Below are 16899 nucleotides of genomic sequence, written 5' to 3'. Positions count from 1 at the left end.
TCCCCAAAGAGTAAGTATAGGAACGGCTAATTAGCACTTAAAGGGATGCTCAACATCATCAGCCCTCAGAAAAATGCAAATCAAAACCACAATGAGCCTTGATGGTTGCACTCTCCTGTAATCCTAGCAATTGGGAGGCTGAGGAAAGAGGATCGCAAGTTCAAAGCCAGCCTCAGCAACTTAGCAAGACCCATTTCAAAACAAAAAATAAAAAGTGCTGGGGATGCAGCTCAGTGTTAGAGTGCCCTGGGTTCAATCCCCAGTACCAAAAATAAATGTGAATGAGAAATCACTTCTCACTCACTAGAATGTCTGTAATCAAAAGCACCCACCAACCAGAAGTGTTGGTGAGAATAGAAGGAGAAATTATATCTCTCATACAATGCTGGTGGGAAGTAAAATGGTGTAGCCTCTTTGGAAAACACTTCAGCATTTCTTTAAAAATGTATCTGCAGCTTTATCACATAACCCAGCAGTTCCACTCCTAGTATTCAGTAATTAAATAGGCATTTCTCCTAAAAGACATACATATGGCCACCAGGTACATGAAAAAAATGCTCTCAGTGTCACCAATCATGGGGGAAGTGCAAATCAAAACCACAGAGAGAGAAGGCCTCACACCTGTTAGAACGGCTGTGACTAATATTTTTAAAAGTTGTTCTTTGTTCTTGTTTTAGAAGGACAACAAGTGTTGAAGGATGTAGAGAATGTGGAACTCTTGCAAGCTGCTGATGGGAATGCAAAGGTCATTCTGCAATACCTGATGACCTGGGTGAACCTTGAGCACACGATACCAGGTGGAATAAGCCAGCCATGTACAGAGAAGCTGCTGGAGTCCACTTCCATGAGATCTCTAAAACGGCCAGATGTGTAGAATCAAAGAGCGGAATGGTGGTTGCCAGGGCCTGGGGAGGGAACGTGGGGAGGGAACGTCTCAATGCAGCAGGATGAACGGATTCCAGGGACACCGGCAGAGTGCACTGCAGTCCCCAGGACCCCACTGTGTACTTAGACCAGCTCAGCGGCAGACATCACACCCAGTGTTCTTCCCACAATCCATCCTGAAATGAAAAATCAGATGAAGTACTGACACATGCCACAACAGAGATAATCTTGAAAACACCCTACTATACGAAAGATGTCAGCACAAAAGGCCACGTATTGTTTGATTCCATTGATACAAAATGCCCAAAGTTGGTAATGCAAAGAGACAGAAATTAAGGTAGCAGTAGCCACAAGTTGATGGAAGAGAAATGAAGAGTGATTGCTAACAGACAGGAGGTTTCTAAGGTGAGGACAATGTTCTGGAATTAGACAATGGTGCAGGTCAGCAATATGGAGCATACAGTAAAAGTCGCTGCATTGCACACTTGAACTTGTGAATTTTACAGCATGTGAATTACACATATCATTAAAAATTTAGCAACTCAAGCCCAATATTACAAAAAAGAGGAAAACATGTCACATTCAGGCACAATTTATCCCAAGAATGCAAGTTGGGCTCAATACTTGGAAAGCCAATGTTACTGTGATAAAAAAAGGGGAACTCACACATGATCATCTCAATATATTAAGAGATGGCATTAACAAAATCCAACATTCATTTCTTATTAAAAAAAAACAAAAAAACTCTCAGAATTCAGGCCAGTACATGCCTGTAGTCTCAGCTATTCAAGAGGCTGAGGCAGGAGGATGGCTTGAGCCAATGAATCCAACCAGCCTGGGCAACATAATGAGACCCCACCTCAAGAAAACAAAGCAAAAAAAACAAGCAAAAATCTCTCAGAAATCTAGGAGGAATGTCTTCAGTCTGACCTGGAACACTATAATAAATCCACAGTTATCATTATAGTTAAGTTTAAAAGACTGAGTACTTTATCCTTAAGATTAGGAATAAAGTAAGAGTGTCATCTCTTATCATTTCTATTTAACTATTTTTATATTGGATAGTTAAGCCAGTGCAATGAGGCAAGTTAAAGACCTTTGAAAATTAATGAAAAATAAAAATCACTTTATTTGCAAATAATAAGACTGTCTATAGAAAATCCAACGGAAAAACTGAAACTTATAAGTATCTTCAAAAGTCTGTAAAGCTACAGGTTAAGCATTAAAAACAAAATTGCATTTCTCTTTACTAGTAACAAATATCAGAAATGGGAATATAAAAGGCAATGCCATTTACAATACCATCAAAATATGAATTTCTTAATGATAAATTTGATAGAAGATCTATAGTCCTGTATACTAAAACTACAAAGCATTGCTGAGACAAATGAAAGAAGACTTAAATAAAGGGAGAGCTATGCCATGTTAATGGGTGAGAAAACTCAGTAGGTTAAGATATCAACTCTCCCCAAGTTGATTTATACATTCATTGCAAGCCCAGTCAATATCCCAGAAGTTTTTTTTAATGTAATAGAAATTGGCAAACTGATTCTAAAATTCATATGGGAATTCAAAAGACCTAGTACAACCAAAACAACTTTGAAAAAGAAGAACAAGATTGGAAGATTAACACTGATTTCAAGACTTATTCCTAAGCCATAGTAATCAAGACAGTGTGGTACTTACAGAAAGAAGACATAAAAATCAATGGAACAAAACAGTGAAATCAAAATAAACTCATGCTGATCATACAAATGATTTTATATAAAGATGCAAAAGCAATTAAAAGAAAAAAATGACATTTTTAACAAAAGGTGCTGCAAAAATTTGAGTCTCCATATGCAGAAAAAGGCCAGGCTTAGTGGCACACACCTGTAATCCCAGCAGCTCAGGAGGCTGAGGCAGGAGGATTGTGAGTTCAAAGCAAGGCTCAGCAACTTAGAGAGGCCCTAAGCAACTCAGTGAGACCTTGTTTCAAAATAAAATACAAAACAGGGCTGGAGATATGGCTCAGTGGCTAAGCCCCCCTGGGTTCAATCCCCAGTACCAAAAAAAAAAAAAAAAGCAAAAAAGAATTTTGGTCCATACTCATGCCATATACAAATATTAACTCAAAATAGGTTTTAGACCTAAGTGCAAAACATAAAACCATAAAATTTCTAGAATAAAACCTAAGAGGAAACTCTTGTGTAAGAGAAGAGTTGGGTTAAATGAACATTTCTTAGATATGACATCAAAAACATAATCCACAAAGAACTAATTGATAAATTAGGCTTCATCAAAATTAAAAATTTCTTTTCAAAAAACACTGGTAAGAGAATGAAAATATGAGCCACCCAGGGGGAAAAAATGTTTGCAAATTATATATTTGATGAAGGACTTGTATCCAGAATATATAAAAAGTACTTAAATCCAATAACAAGAAAACAATCCAGTTCCAAAACTGGCAAAGGATTTAAGCAAACATAGCAACCAAAGCAAACCAAAGAAGATTTACAACTGGAAATAAGCACATGCAAAAATGCCAGACATACTAGTCAGAAGAGAAAGCAAGTCAAATTCACAACGAGATGTCACTATACACCTATTCTCATGGCTAAAATTAAAATCACCATATGAAGAGTTAGCAAGGACGTGGTGTAACTGGAACTCTCAGAGACATTACCTGTGGGCATGTAAAATGGTACAACCACTTAGAAAGCAGGTAGTTTCTTTAAAATTAAGCACACCACTATATGATCCAGCCATTGTTCTTCCAGTTATTTACCAAAATGAAACAAAAGCAGATACTTGCATGAAGACTTGTCCATAAATGTTTTTGGTACTTTTATTTGTAACAGGCAAAAACTAGAACCAAACCACATGCCCAACAGGTGACTGAATTAAAACGTAATGGTATATCCATGCAAAAGAATATTACAATAGAATGACAATTACAAATAAACTAGATGCTACAATAATTAGACTGAGTGAAAGAAGGCAGAAAAATGTGACACTTTCATTTACATAAAATGCTGTCAAAAGCAAGCTATTGTATAGTGACTGAAGACAGAGGACATGCTTCACAAAAATTAACTCAAAGTGAATCACAGAAAGGCAAAAAGGAAAGAAATGTAGGTGACCTTGGGCATGGTGGTGACTTTTTAGATATGACACCAAAGTTTCCATCCATAAAAGAAAAACCTGATAAGTTGGTGTCCATTGAAATTTAAACTTCTATTCTAGAAAAGACAATGATGAGGGAATGAGAAGATAAGCCACAAACTATAAGGAATTTTGCAAAAGATACAACAGGCTGGGCATGGTAGTGCATCCCTGTAATCCAAGCTGCTCAGGGGGCTGAGGCAGGAGGATTGTGAATTTAAAGTCAGTCTTGACAAAATCCAGGCTCTAAGCAACTCAGTGAAATCCTGTGTCTAAATAAAATACAAAATAGGGCTGGGGATGTGGCTCAGTGGTCGAGTTCAATCCTTGTAGCACCCCCAAAAGAAGACATAACTGACTTTAGTCAAAACTATACTGTCTTCAAAATATACAAAGAACTCTTAAATTTCAACAAAAAGAAAATAAACAACCCAATTTAAAAATGATCAAAATACCTTAAGAAACATCTCACCAATGATGGCGAAGATGCTCAACATTGATATGTCAATTCAATTAAAGAACTGCAAATTAAAACAATAGTGAGATATTACTACTCACCTGGTAGAATGTAAACTCCAAAACACCGACAGCATCAAATGCTGGTGAGGAGGTGGAGCAACAGGAACTCCCAGGGAATGCAAGATGGCACAGTTACTCTGGGAAATCACGGGGTGGTTTCTTACAAAAGTAAACACACTCTCACCATATGATCTGGCAATCTCAGTCCTTGTAACTGAATCAAATGAACTGAAAACTCATGTCCACACAATGACCCAAATGCCGATATTTACAGCAGTTTTACTACGTATCATTGCTAAAACCTGGAAGCAACCAAGGTGTCCTTCAGTGGGTGAGATTGAGCCATGGTGCATGTAGACAATGGAATCTTGGCTGGCTCTAAAAGATACGTACCATCAAGCCATGAGGTGGAGTGGAGGGCCCTTCAATGCATCTACTAAATAAAAGAAGCCAATCTGAGAAACTGCATTTCATACGATTCCAAATGTAGGACATTCTGGAGACAGAACCGCAGAGAGTGTAGGAAGAGGAGTGCTTTGCCAGGGTTTAGGAGGAGGAGGGGCTGAACAGGCGCAGCACAGAGGACTTTTAGGGCACTGAAACTGTTTTGAATGACGACACCATAGTGGGCACGTGTCAGCAGACACCTGTGGAAGCCCGTGGCGCCTACAACGCCAAGGGTAGACCATCACATCAACCTCGGAGGTCGGTGGTGACAAGTCACTGTGGGACTATGACTTAACAAAGTTACCACTCCAGTGGGGATGTTGTTAGAGGGAGCCTGGAAAGGGTACCTGGGGACTCTCTGCATGTTCTGTTAAACTTTACTATGAACCTGAAACTGCTCCAAAAATAGAGTTGTCCTGGTTTTATTTTATTTTTAATTGACAAATGATTAGGTATATTTATGGCACATAAGATGATCATTTTGATATCTATAACATTATGAAATGATCAAATCAGACTAATTAACACATGAGACTAATTAACATCATCTCAAATACTTATTGCTCCATGCTGAGAACACTTCAACTTCACTCTTCCAGCAATTTTGCGATACAGACTACATTATTAGTAACTCTGGTCACCACACCACGCAACCCAGCGCCAGAACCCACTGTTCCTGTGTAACTGAAACCCTGCCCTTGACCACTGCTCAGCCCACGCCACCTGCCCCTTCCTACTCCCTACGTCCCTGAGTTGGTCTCTTCAGATCCTAATATGAGGGAGATCACGCGGTGTTGTGGCTGACTTCTGTCACTCAGCCTGAAGTCCTCCAGGTTGATTTCTGTTGTCAGGAAATACAGAAGTGTCACTTGGGGTGTGTACTGTACATAGGCCACGTCATTTTTATCCATTTGCCTATTGATGAGCAATTAAGCTTTTTTACTGGTTTGTTTTTTGCTCACGAGGTAAAACCCAGGGCCTCACCCATGCCAGGCAAGAATTCCACCACTGAACCACATCCCCAACTTGGCAATATTATTTTTCATACAAAATAAATAACAAATGATTTAAAAACATCTGGCTGTGCGTGTCCATGTCCAGTTTTCCCTGGACAGTACTTGCCATGTGGGAAACCAGTCCCTAGCACAGCACAGGGACAGGGGACAACCAGCTCCTCTTTGTGCGCCACAGGATTGAATGAAGGGCCTGGGAGCGGCTACTAAGTGCTGTCTCTGGGTGTCCCCAGCTGCACATCTGCTTCACCAGAGAGTGGGAAGGGAGTGGGGGGCCGGGGACCTCCGGGTCATGGGGAAGAGGAAAGGATGGCGTGGGAAGCAGAAGGTGGTGTGGGCCAGAGAGGGATGGTGCGTGGGAGCAGGGAGAGAAGGCTTGAAACATCTTACAGTGTTGGGAGGAAAATGTCACGTCAGGCAGGACTTGATAATTACTGTCATTTGTGGGGTGTTTCAGTATACGAGCACCAAATAATTATGATGTCACGGGCCTCCGAGCCTCCCTCCAAATCAGCACCCAGGCACCTCATGTCTGTGGTCGGTGCGTCCTCGGCAGCCTGCTGGGCCTTAGTCACCCCATGGGCTGCACCACAGGCCCCCCTGGGGAGCAGAAGCCTCCTCCTCCTGTGCTGGACAACCCAACAGGACTGCACGAGGCACCGATGGGCCCTTGGAGAGGCCTGGTTTCCCGAGGGTCTGGATGATTCCCGTCACCCTTCCCTCCAAGCAGGCCCCTGGTCCCAGTGTGATGGCCAGGGAGTAGGAATGGTAAAGCACACGGACTCTTGGAGGAGGAGAGAGGCCCTTTCCTCCTTCCTGATGGTGAAATGACCCAGCCCTGGCCCCAGGAGGCCACATCTGCGGACGCAGGTGAGACGTCCCTCAGGACATTCCCCTTGGAGCCCCACCTCTGCCCTGTGGCAGCTCTGTGATCTTGGACGAGCTGCTTGGCCTCCTCCGGTCTCAGTTGTCTCTTCTGCCATTAGAGAGAAAATTCACCAGGTGGTGACTTGGTGATCAAGAAAGCACAATCTGTTGTATTCTGCTACTTTTCCTATCCCCTACTATCTACCCTCCCCTCCCCTCCCCTCCCATCTTCGCTCTCTACCTCATCTGCTGTTGTTCAGTTCTCTCCCTTGTTTCCCCCCCCTTCCCCTCACAACCTCTTATATGTAATTTTGTGTAACATTGAGGGTCTCCTACCATTTCCATATGCTTTCCCTTCTCCCTTTCTCTCCCCCCACTCGTCTTTGTTTAATGTTAATCTTTTCCTCATGCTCTTCCTCCCTGTTCCAGATGTGATTCTGCAATTTGTATTTGGGGTAAAAATGGGAGTTCACAACCTAATTGAGTCAAATGTATGAAAGATGATATATCATGAGCTTTGTAATGTTTTGAACAACCAATAAAAAAATAAATTTAAAAAAAAGTAAAATTATAAATATAAAAATAAATAAATAAATAAATAAAAATAAAAAAGAAAGCACAATCTGAACAATGATGTGAACAATGATGCACCTATTTTTCATCATTAGAATCAGAACTGTGGGCAGGCACAGTGGCACACTCCCGTAATCCCAGCTGTTAGGGAGGCTGAGTCAGAAGTGTCACGAGTTCAAGGCCAGCCTCAGCAACTTAGCAAGGAATGTGGCTCCATGGTAGAGTAGCCCCAGGTTCAATCCCCAGTTCTGCCAAAAATAAAAATTAAAAAATCGAAATTTTTCATGTTAGAATCAAAAAGGACCTAAGAAATCAGAAACGAATTTCTTTGCATTCCAGTGCCAATATATACATGAGCTTTAATGTCCTGTCTGTAAAAACGTGCTGATGGTCAGATAGAAAGAACAGGAAGAGGCCAGGGTACTGGGGAGATTTAGGTCCACATTTCATCTTTGTATGCGTACTAATCTCGTCTACTCACAGCGGTACCTCCTGTCTCAAATTTGCTAGTGTGGCGTCTGCACAGGATCGTCCCCACCCCCACTTTAGAGGAGGCCAGACTGAGTCATTCACACCATCCTCTCGACATCCCCTTGTCATTATTGTTTTGCAGAAAGGAAAGTGACCCCATCTCAAGCCACCCTGGGAACTTCCCTAGCCCTGGTGATAAGGAGTGCACAGGACTCCCGTTGCTCTAACCACAAGCATAACAAAAGATTTCTGTTGAGGCAGGAGGAACTCCTGACCTCCTGGGTATAGACAAGGACTTTCTCTGGGAGATGTTGGTGTTCATCCTGCAACCATGAGAGTCAGGCTTCAAATAAAACTGACATAGCCAAAAGCAGAACAAAGACACACACAGATGTTGTCTCTGTATCCCTGAAATACTTGATCAGGTTGATCCTGAAGGCTGAACCACACTTGGCTTTTCCAACCAGGAGAGCCACTGTGCCCCATTATTGCATAAACCACTTTGGTCTGCAACGCTCAGTATCCCCATTACCAAATTTTGTGCAAAGAAATATAATCATGGCGATAAAACTTAAAATCTGGCTGAATCAAAGCTGGCCAGTAAGCAGGATGCCAGGTTGATGTGCTGCATTCATATGTTTCAGACCAAGCAGTGTTTAAGTTGTCTGTGGTGAATACGCTTCACCATGGCTGTCGCATCAGGGAACATAGAAAGGAAACGTCAGAATATGGAGGTAGGGGCTGGGAATGTGGCTCAAGCGCGCGCTCGCCTGGCATGCATGCGGCCTGGGTTCGATCCTCAGCACCACGTACAAAAACAAAGATGTTGTGTACGCCGAAAATATTTTTTAATATTTGTTAAAAAATAAATATTAAAATTATCTCTCTCTCTCTCTCTCTCTCTCTCTCTCTCTCTCTCTCTCGCTCGCTCGCTCTCTAAAAAAAAAAAACAAAAGAATATGGAGGTGGGTTTGCAGCTTCCTGCAGGTTTCTGTGAGTTCCAGCCAGGGAAGAGGCTGGGGCTCAAGGGAGCCCAACCCAAAATCAGAGAGAAGAATGTGTGACTTTGATAGAAGAGGTATAGAGTGTCCCTTCCCTCTGTGCACTTCAAGAGTTTCCCCAGCGCTCAGGAACTCAGCGGCCACAGGCTCAGAGAGAACCTCTGGAAGGAGAAGGCACACCTGTCTGCGCATTCCCCACCTGGTGCATCCACTCCAAGGTGCATGGCCTGGTGTGCAGAGTGTCCAGGTGAACGCAGAGCTGCCCCAGGCTGCCCGAGGGCTGTCCTGCCTCAGGGAACCTGGCGTGGCCAGGGAAGCGTGACTGGTCCAGTGCCCTGTGAGCTCCCCTGCTCTCCCTTCAACAAGGACAACTGAGCAGAGGTTCAGCCTGTCCGAGTGCACACCTGCCTGCTCGGCTGTTCCAAAAAGCCTGTGATCAACTTGGCATATTCAAAGTATTCACAAATAGAAGGCAGGGGGTGTCAGCAACCTGAATAAGGGCTTCCAAAATAGAGTCCGACATTTAGAGACTGACTCAGTCCCTGTCTGCCCCTCCAGATTCGCCCAGCCTCTAGCTCTGGGCCATTTGTACAGCTGCATCCAGAATGCCCATCTCCTCCAGCCTCGGCCATGCCTCCCCAGTTAGCAACCTGGCTGGGCGCCTGGGGTGCTCGGCTGGTCCCCTGGGCAGCCTCAGACCATCCTGCTCAGACTCAGCCCGGGGGGAGGGCGGGGTGCCTTCCTGAGCCCACCATGGGAGCTGCTTCTTGCTCTGTAGCAGGACATGACCTGGCTCTTCCTGCAGCTTCCGGGCTCAGGTGGACACAGTATGTGGTTTGGGCTCTCTGGGGACAGACAGGCTGCCCAGAGGGACCCTAATGACAACCCAGCATCAGAGGAGTTAAAGACCACGAGGGTTAGCTTAAACCAGGGACAGGAGGCCAGGAGAGGTCGGCTGAATTTCTTGCCCTGCCCCCAGCCCGGGCGGGTGCACTCACTTTGAGCTCCTTGGGTGGAGCATGGCTTTGTATTTGCCTTCCCTCCTTTCTGGTCCCACATCCCTCTCCCTTCACCCCTGCTGAACTGGAATTGCAATACCCACTCCCACCCTTCCCCAGAACTCTCCCCCAGGCTGTTTTCTGAGAGCCTGAACAGGCCAGCATCCCAGCAGCAAGCACAGCCCAGCGGGGCACAGACTCCAGACTTCCTCTTCTGTCTTCAGGCTGTGTCTCAGGTGGTCATCGCGCAGCTGTTGGACTCTGCAGCTCCACAGGGCACAGGGCCATGGTGGCCTTGAAACCCTCATTATGCACAGTGTTGTGGGTTTCATCTGCACCCACCCCCACAAAATCAGGTTGAAGCCTCAGCCTCTGGCACCTCTGTTTGGAGTAATCTCTGCAGGTGTAACCAAATCAGGATGAAAATTATGGGTTATGGTGGACCTTAATCCAAACAACCAGTGTCTTTTTTTATTTTTTTATTTTTTTTATATTTAGTTTTTAGTTGTAGTTGGACACAACACCTTTATTTCACTTATTTATTTTTTTATGTGGTGCTGAGGATCGAACCCAGGTCTCATGCGTGCAGGGCAAGCGCTCTACCGCTGAGCCACAACCCCAGCCCCACTGTCTTTTTTTTAGAGATTTTTTTCAAATTTTTTGCTCTTTTTAGTTGTACATGACAGTAGGATGTATTTTGACATATTGTGCATGCGTGGAGTACAACTTCCCCTTCTTTCAGTTGTACATGACGTGGACTTACACTGTATTCCCATATGGACGCAGGAACTAACGTCTGATTCACTGTACTCGCTTTCCTGTTGCCATCCCCTGTCCCTTCCCTTCATTCTCTTTTGTCTGATCCAATGAACTTCTATTCCCCACCCCATACGCTGCTTATTGTGAGTTAGCAACCCTATCAGAGAGAACATTCTGCCTTTGGTTTTGGGGGATTGGCTTATTCACTTAGCATGACAGTCTCCAGTTCCAACCATTTAACTGCAAATACCATCCTTTAATTCTTCTTTACGGTTAAGTGATGTTCCCTTGTGTATATGTAGCACAATTTCTTTATCCACTCATCTGTTGAAGGGCAGCTAGGTTGGTTCTGTAGTCTAGCTATTGTGCACTGAGCTGCTATAAACATTGATGTGGCTGTGTCACTAGAGTAGGCTGATTCTAAGTCCTTGGGGTATAAACCGAGGAGTGGGAGAGCTGGGTCAAGTGGTGGTTCCATTCCAAGTTTTCTGAGGACTCTCCATGGTGCTTTCCAGAGTTGACTGGTGTCTTCATAAGGCCATGTCACCCCATTTCCTAAGGCAGGAGAAGGGAGGATTCATCTCTAGGAAAATGTATGGCATCTGAAGTCACATCCTCCCTTATTCTGCCAAGTTGTTCAACCCCCTAAGTCTATAGGAATCTAAAAACTGATGCATCAGAATGAAACTCATCATAAGGACGTTGCAAGACCCACAGGAGACAGTGATGTGAAATCGTCAAGTCCAGAGCACAGGGTGTGGTGCAGCCTTACTGATATGGCCAGTCCCCTCACCTACAGATGTGCAACTTCAGCACCCTTCAAACTTGAAATAAAAAGCCCTGGGGACATGTGCAACCATGTCCCACAAAACCACAGGTTCCTCAGCAATTCACTTGCTACAGGGCCTTTACTTGATGGCAGAGTTCCCTAAAATACGGCATCATAAACAGAACGTTGAACTTATCTCTCCTTGTTTTACTTTATGTGAAATAACTATGGAGATGGAGGCACCTGGTAACAAACAACCTCCTGCTACCCATAGGGAGTAAAGGAAAATGTCATCCCCGGATTTTTGGCATTAACATGTGGGGCTATGGGTCCATTAGTGAACAAAATAAGCCTCTGTCGCTCCTTGGGCATCTGTCGGTGTGCTCGTGGAACTAAACACGTAAACTCAGAAGCATTGGCCCAGATAAACGCCACCTGCCTCTGCACCTTACAATAATATCACTTTTCATCCCTCCAAGTCCTAGACACTGGACAGCCTTTGCCGGGAAGATGGGACCCCCTCCAGGCCCAGCCCAGTGCAGTGGCAGGTGTTAATTACACCCTGATTAGAGAGAAACATCTGCACTCCGTGAGTGGGGGTGGCAATTTGCAGCTCAGTGGGCGGTGGATGGGAAGTTGCTGGGGAGCCTTTCTGGTCGTGCATGGAGGGGCAGATGGGCTCTTTCCCTCAGAAGGGAACCCAAACCCTCTCTGTGGCTCCCTGCCTCAGCAACAGACTGGCCCAGGAGACCCTGGGACTGGTCAGCTTCCTGCTCTCTCATTAAGTGACTGTTTTCTTCTGCCACCATGAGTCTCCTCTGTTGAAATGTTGGCACACACAATGCCTTGTGGGCCACTCTGAACACAGGAGCTGTCTCCATAGGTTTGTGGTAGCAGTCCTAGACCTGACCTCTCCCACCTGGGGTGCCTCTGCTTGGACTGCTCCACAGAGTTTATGTTTGGTTACAGGGTGCCACCAGCCCTCTCAACCTGCTGGAGGTGTGTGATACATAAAACATAGGCTGTATGACTTTCTTTTTAACTGGTGGGGGGTTGATTCCAATATGCATCAGGCCTGAGGAAATGTAGACTGTACTCAGGTGACACTGGAGACCTCATGACTCTCCTCCCACACTCAGATGACCACTACCAGGACACCAAGAGTGTGTCCTGGACTTTTCCTGATGCCCCTCTGAGTTAGTCGGGGTTCTCCAGAGAGACCAACAAGAGCGTATACAGCACAACTCCAGGAGGGGGGTAGACTGACAAGAGAGAGGCCCAGGAGCCTCTCGGTGGCTGGCTGCAGGCTGCAGAGCGGGGAACCAGCCCGAGAAGCTGAACTTCAGAACAAGAGGGACAGGTGACGCAGCCCTAGTCCGAGGCCAAAGCTCCTGGAAGGCCCTGGAGAGCCTCTATCTCAAGTCCACGTTCAGGAGCTGAAGAACCCGGAATCCGATGGCCACAGCAACAGCAGAGAAACATGGGCCCACTGAATTCAGAGTCGGGCGTGTGCCTGCCTGAGCTCCCTCCTCTGCTTTGCTCCCTCCAGGCCCCAAGCCACTGGACCGTGCTGCTCAAGTTCAGGACAGTCCGTCCCCACTCGGTTAGCTGATCCACAGGCCAATCATCCTTGGAAACCCGCTCACAGACACACCCAGGAGCATGTTTGACCTAAGCCAGCTAAGTCCGTGGTCAAGAGTAGCCATCACATCCCAAGCTCTGCTCTGTGAGAGGGCTGAGTCCCACCTGAGGACACCACTGTGACAACTCTCACATTTGTATCACCCCCCCCACCTGGGGCTCAGTTCCCTATCTACCTAACGAAGTCCTCTACTTCCTAACATCTAGTCCCAAAAGGTGCTTTGGGGGCTGTGAATTCCAGTGTTATGGATTAACTGTCTGGGTCTCCCCAAAATTCATGTTGAAACCCTACCCCCAGTGTGCTGTATTTGGCCTCCAAGGAAATAGTTAAAGGTAAACGAGGTCCTTCATGTGGGCCCTTCACCTGGTAGGAGAGTGGTCCTTACAGGAGGACGAGACACCAGCATGAGCAAGCAGAGAAAGGACCGTGGGCAGCAGCAACTGCAAAGCCAGAGACAGAGGCTTCATGGCACCTCATCAGCCACACCGCTGACCTTGCACTTGAACTTCTGTTTCTTTCAGCAACCCGGTCTAGCAGGTTTTGTTATGCAGCTCAAGCTGACTGATACACCCAATGTGCTTGCTTGTCTAAGGAAAGAAAACTATAAAACACTGGAAAGATTTTAGCAAACACAACAAACAAAACCTAGGAACTAGCCTGTATTTCCTGGCTAAAGGAAAATGAAATGAAAAGTTAAGGGAGGTCTAAGAAGAGCCTAGACCCTCGCACTGAAGATGGCTGCACCCTCAGCACTGGCTGGGCCCAGGATCTCTCAGCAGCGCTTGGGAGGGCGGGCCATGGCTGGAAGGGGACCTGCTAGGGACAGAGACACATCACACTTCAGCTTGGGCCCTGGGATGGTCCCTGTGGAACTTCCCGAGATGCAGTGGATTTGCTGCTAACACAGAAATGGTACAAAGAAGAAAAGGATTCCCACACTCGGTGCCGACTGGAAGAGATCAGTGTAAACAGTAGGCACTGCTGCCTCTGTACTCCTTTCTCTCTGTGTGGTTCAGCCATCCACTGAGTTTCCTTGTTCCAAAGGCCTTGGAATTTTCTGCCCTTGAATCAATACATGAAGGGACAGCTCTCCTCCAGGGCAGGAGGGTGCCTCCATTCCCCAGGGCAGTGACCACCAGAATCTGAAGTTTGGGGATTAGAAGAAAATGTCATCTGAGCTGATTCTCTAAAAGATTCATTCGCCCATCACAAACCGCCCCTTACATGATCATTGCTGACTGCCTCCTGTTGAAGACCATCCACCCCCATTAGCCTCCCAGGCAGCCGGACTTGAAACTGTCTGCGGATTGCCTCCCTGAGGCTCACTCCTTAATTAATATCCCCTGCGTTATTGAGCATGTGCGTGTGCACACATACCCTAAACCCACAAGTACTCGTTGAACACTTGTGCAGGGTGATGAGGCCTTGGAGAAAACAGTCCTGATTCCTGCCCTCAGGCAGTGACAGTTTGTTAGAGAATGTGTAAATAGTCTGTGTAAATATTAAAAAAAAAAAAACCACTTGGCAGGCAAGAATTAAATATTAGCAGCAAGGGAAGAGTTTCTCCATTAGACAGAGGCAGCTAATCTGGGATGCTGCTGCCACCCCCCTGTCCCCCCCAGGGGTCTCCCAACAGCTCTGAGAAATGCTGAGGGCACAGGCCACAGACCTCTGAAGGGTTAAGTCTCAGTGAGCAGAAAGATTGCCCCCCAAAGCCATCAGCAGGTATAAGGACAAACCAAGCAAGGGCTCCTTTGTAGTCCTGGCAGCTCATCTGTACCAAATAAACAGCTTAACAAAGAGACCTTGATTTTGAGGGTTTTTAAATGGGAGTGGTTTGATTTACCCAGTGGCAGACTTTTACAAAAAGCCATTTGAGCTCTCAAGGGCTGGGGGGGCAAATTGACTTTTAAATGAATGCAGCTACATCCCCAAATCTCAGTAACCAGGAGGGAGGCTAAAAAGTGCAGCTCCCTCCCACGCAAGCCTCCCAGTTGGTTTCTGAAGATTTCTCTATGATGCCCTCGGTCCCTAGGGACCTTCCTACTCCAGCAAGCCTGAGAAAGCCCCTCTGCAGTCCAGCTACGGTGCAAGAATCCTAACCATGGCCACCTGCTCTGGGCAGGGGGTGCATGTGGCTGAATGGAGTCTCACGTAATGAAGAGACATAATTTGAGATCCCTCTCTGGAAAGTCCTGTGTAGAGCCGCCGTGAGCATGGTGACACTGAAGGAGGTGAGAGATGAAGCCCAGACCCAAGGGGCTCAGAAGGTGAGGTGGGCTGACATCCCAGGTCGGAGCTGTGGTCCTCCAGGCACCAAGGGAAACCAGGAGGGTGTGAAGGGGCGAGGCTGAGTCCTCCCGGCTGAGGCCATCTGTTGATCAGGGACGGCAGACAGAGACGCTGGACCCCCAGGGCCTGCGTCCTCAGGAGGCACCAGGACGCGTTTGACAGGATCAGAGGAATAAGCCATGTACTTATTGTATATGTAGTGAATGTAGGAACCGTGAGGTTTACCCTACGTGCAAGTGAGCCTGCTGTAACTGAACAGAGACTGACAGGAGATTGGAGTCCCCGGGTCAGAGGCAGTGGACTTTATGACTCAAGACATACACATAACTACTTCCCGAAACCAAACAGGAGACATAACTACAGATTCCATGGACAGTAAAAGGATAATAAAGGAAAACTATGAATAATTCATGGCCATAAATTTGAAAATCTAGACGAAATGTGCCAATTATTTGGAAAACTCAATCTGCCAAAATGGACTCAAGAGGAACTAGACAATCAGAAAGACTTACATATATTAAACCGGTGAATCACTAATTTATGGCCTTATGAAACAGAAAGGCTAGGCTCAGTTGGGTTCACTGGTAAATTTTACCAAACATGGAAGGAAGAAGTCGTGCCGATTCTCTACAGTCTGTTCTGTAGAGAGAAGGGAGAGAATACCTCCTAACTCATTCTGTGAGGCCGGCATCACCTAATACTCAAGGGTATTAGACATTAGGAGAAAAGAATACCGAAGACCAACATCTCTCGTAAGCACAGATGCAAAAATCCACAACCAAGTGGGGTGTACTCCTGGTGTGCAAGGCTAGCTCCACGTTTGAAAATTAGCAAATGTAATTCACTGCAACCTCGCGCTAAGGAAGAGAATCACATGATCACACCAATAGATGCCTACGGGTGGGTCGGGACGTTGCCTGAAGCATTCCCCTAGGACCCGGAACCAGACAAGGACAAGACAGCCCTTCTCCCCTCCTAATCAACATTTTACTAGATATGCTAGCTTCAGGACAGGACAAGGAACCGCTGCAGCTCTCCAGGTAGTGTGGCTCTGACGAAAGAGCGGATAGGTCAACAGGACAAAATTAAGATGGCGAAGCAAATTTTAGAAAGAGAAACAAAGTTGGAAGAATCACAATATTAGATTTTAAAACTAATATAAAGCACAATAGTCAAGACCCTGTGGCCTTGGCAAAAGAAAAGACAGAGACCACTTGAACAGAATAGAGAATGAAGAAGTAGAAGTGACCTCTGTGGCCCATTGACTGTAACTGAGGCAAGATGCTGATCCATGGAGAAGACGAGTCTGGTCCACAGGTGGTACGAGACCAGGAAGTCGGCATGAGGAAGACCCTCGGCTGCAGACCCCCACCACAGACAGAAGTCAAACTGCACAGAGGCCTAGCTATAAGGACCCAGACTACAAGGCTGAGACCAAAGCATACTGCAAAATCTTTCCGACCTAGGAGTCAGGTAAAGGTTTCTTAGCTAAGACATTAAAAAAAAAAAAAAAAAAGCC

Source organism: Marmota monax, unplaced genomic scaffold, assembly GCF_021218885.2.
Source record: "Marmota monax isolate L192 unplaced genomic scaffold, Marmota_monax_Labrador192_F-V1.1 WCK01_AAM20220418_F8-fsc00010, whole genome shotgun sequence".
NCBI classification, from domain to species: domain Eukaryota; kingdom Metazoa; phylum Chordata; class Mammalia; order Rodentia; family Sciuridae; genus Marmota; species Marmota monax.
This window is presented reverse-complemented; position numbering follows the sequence as displayed.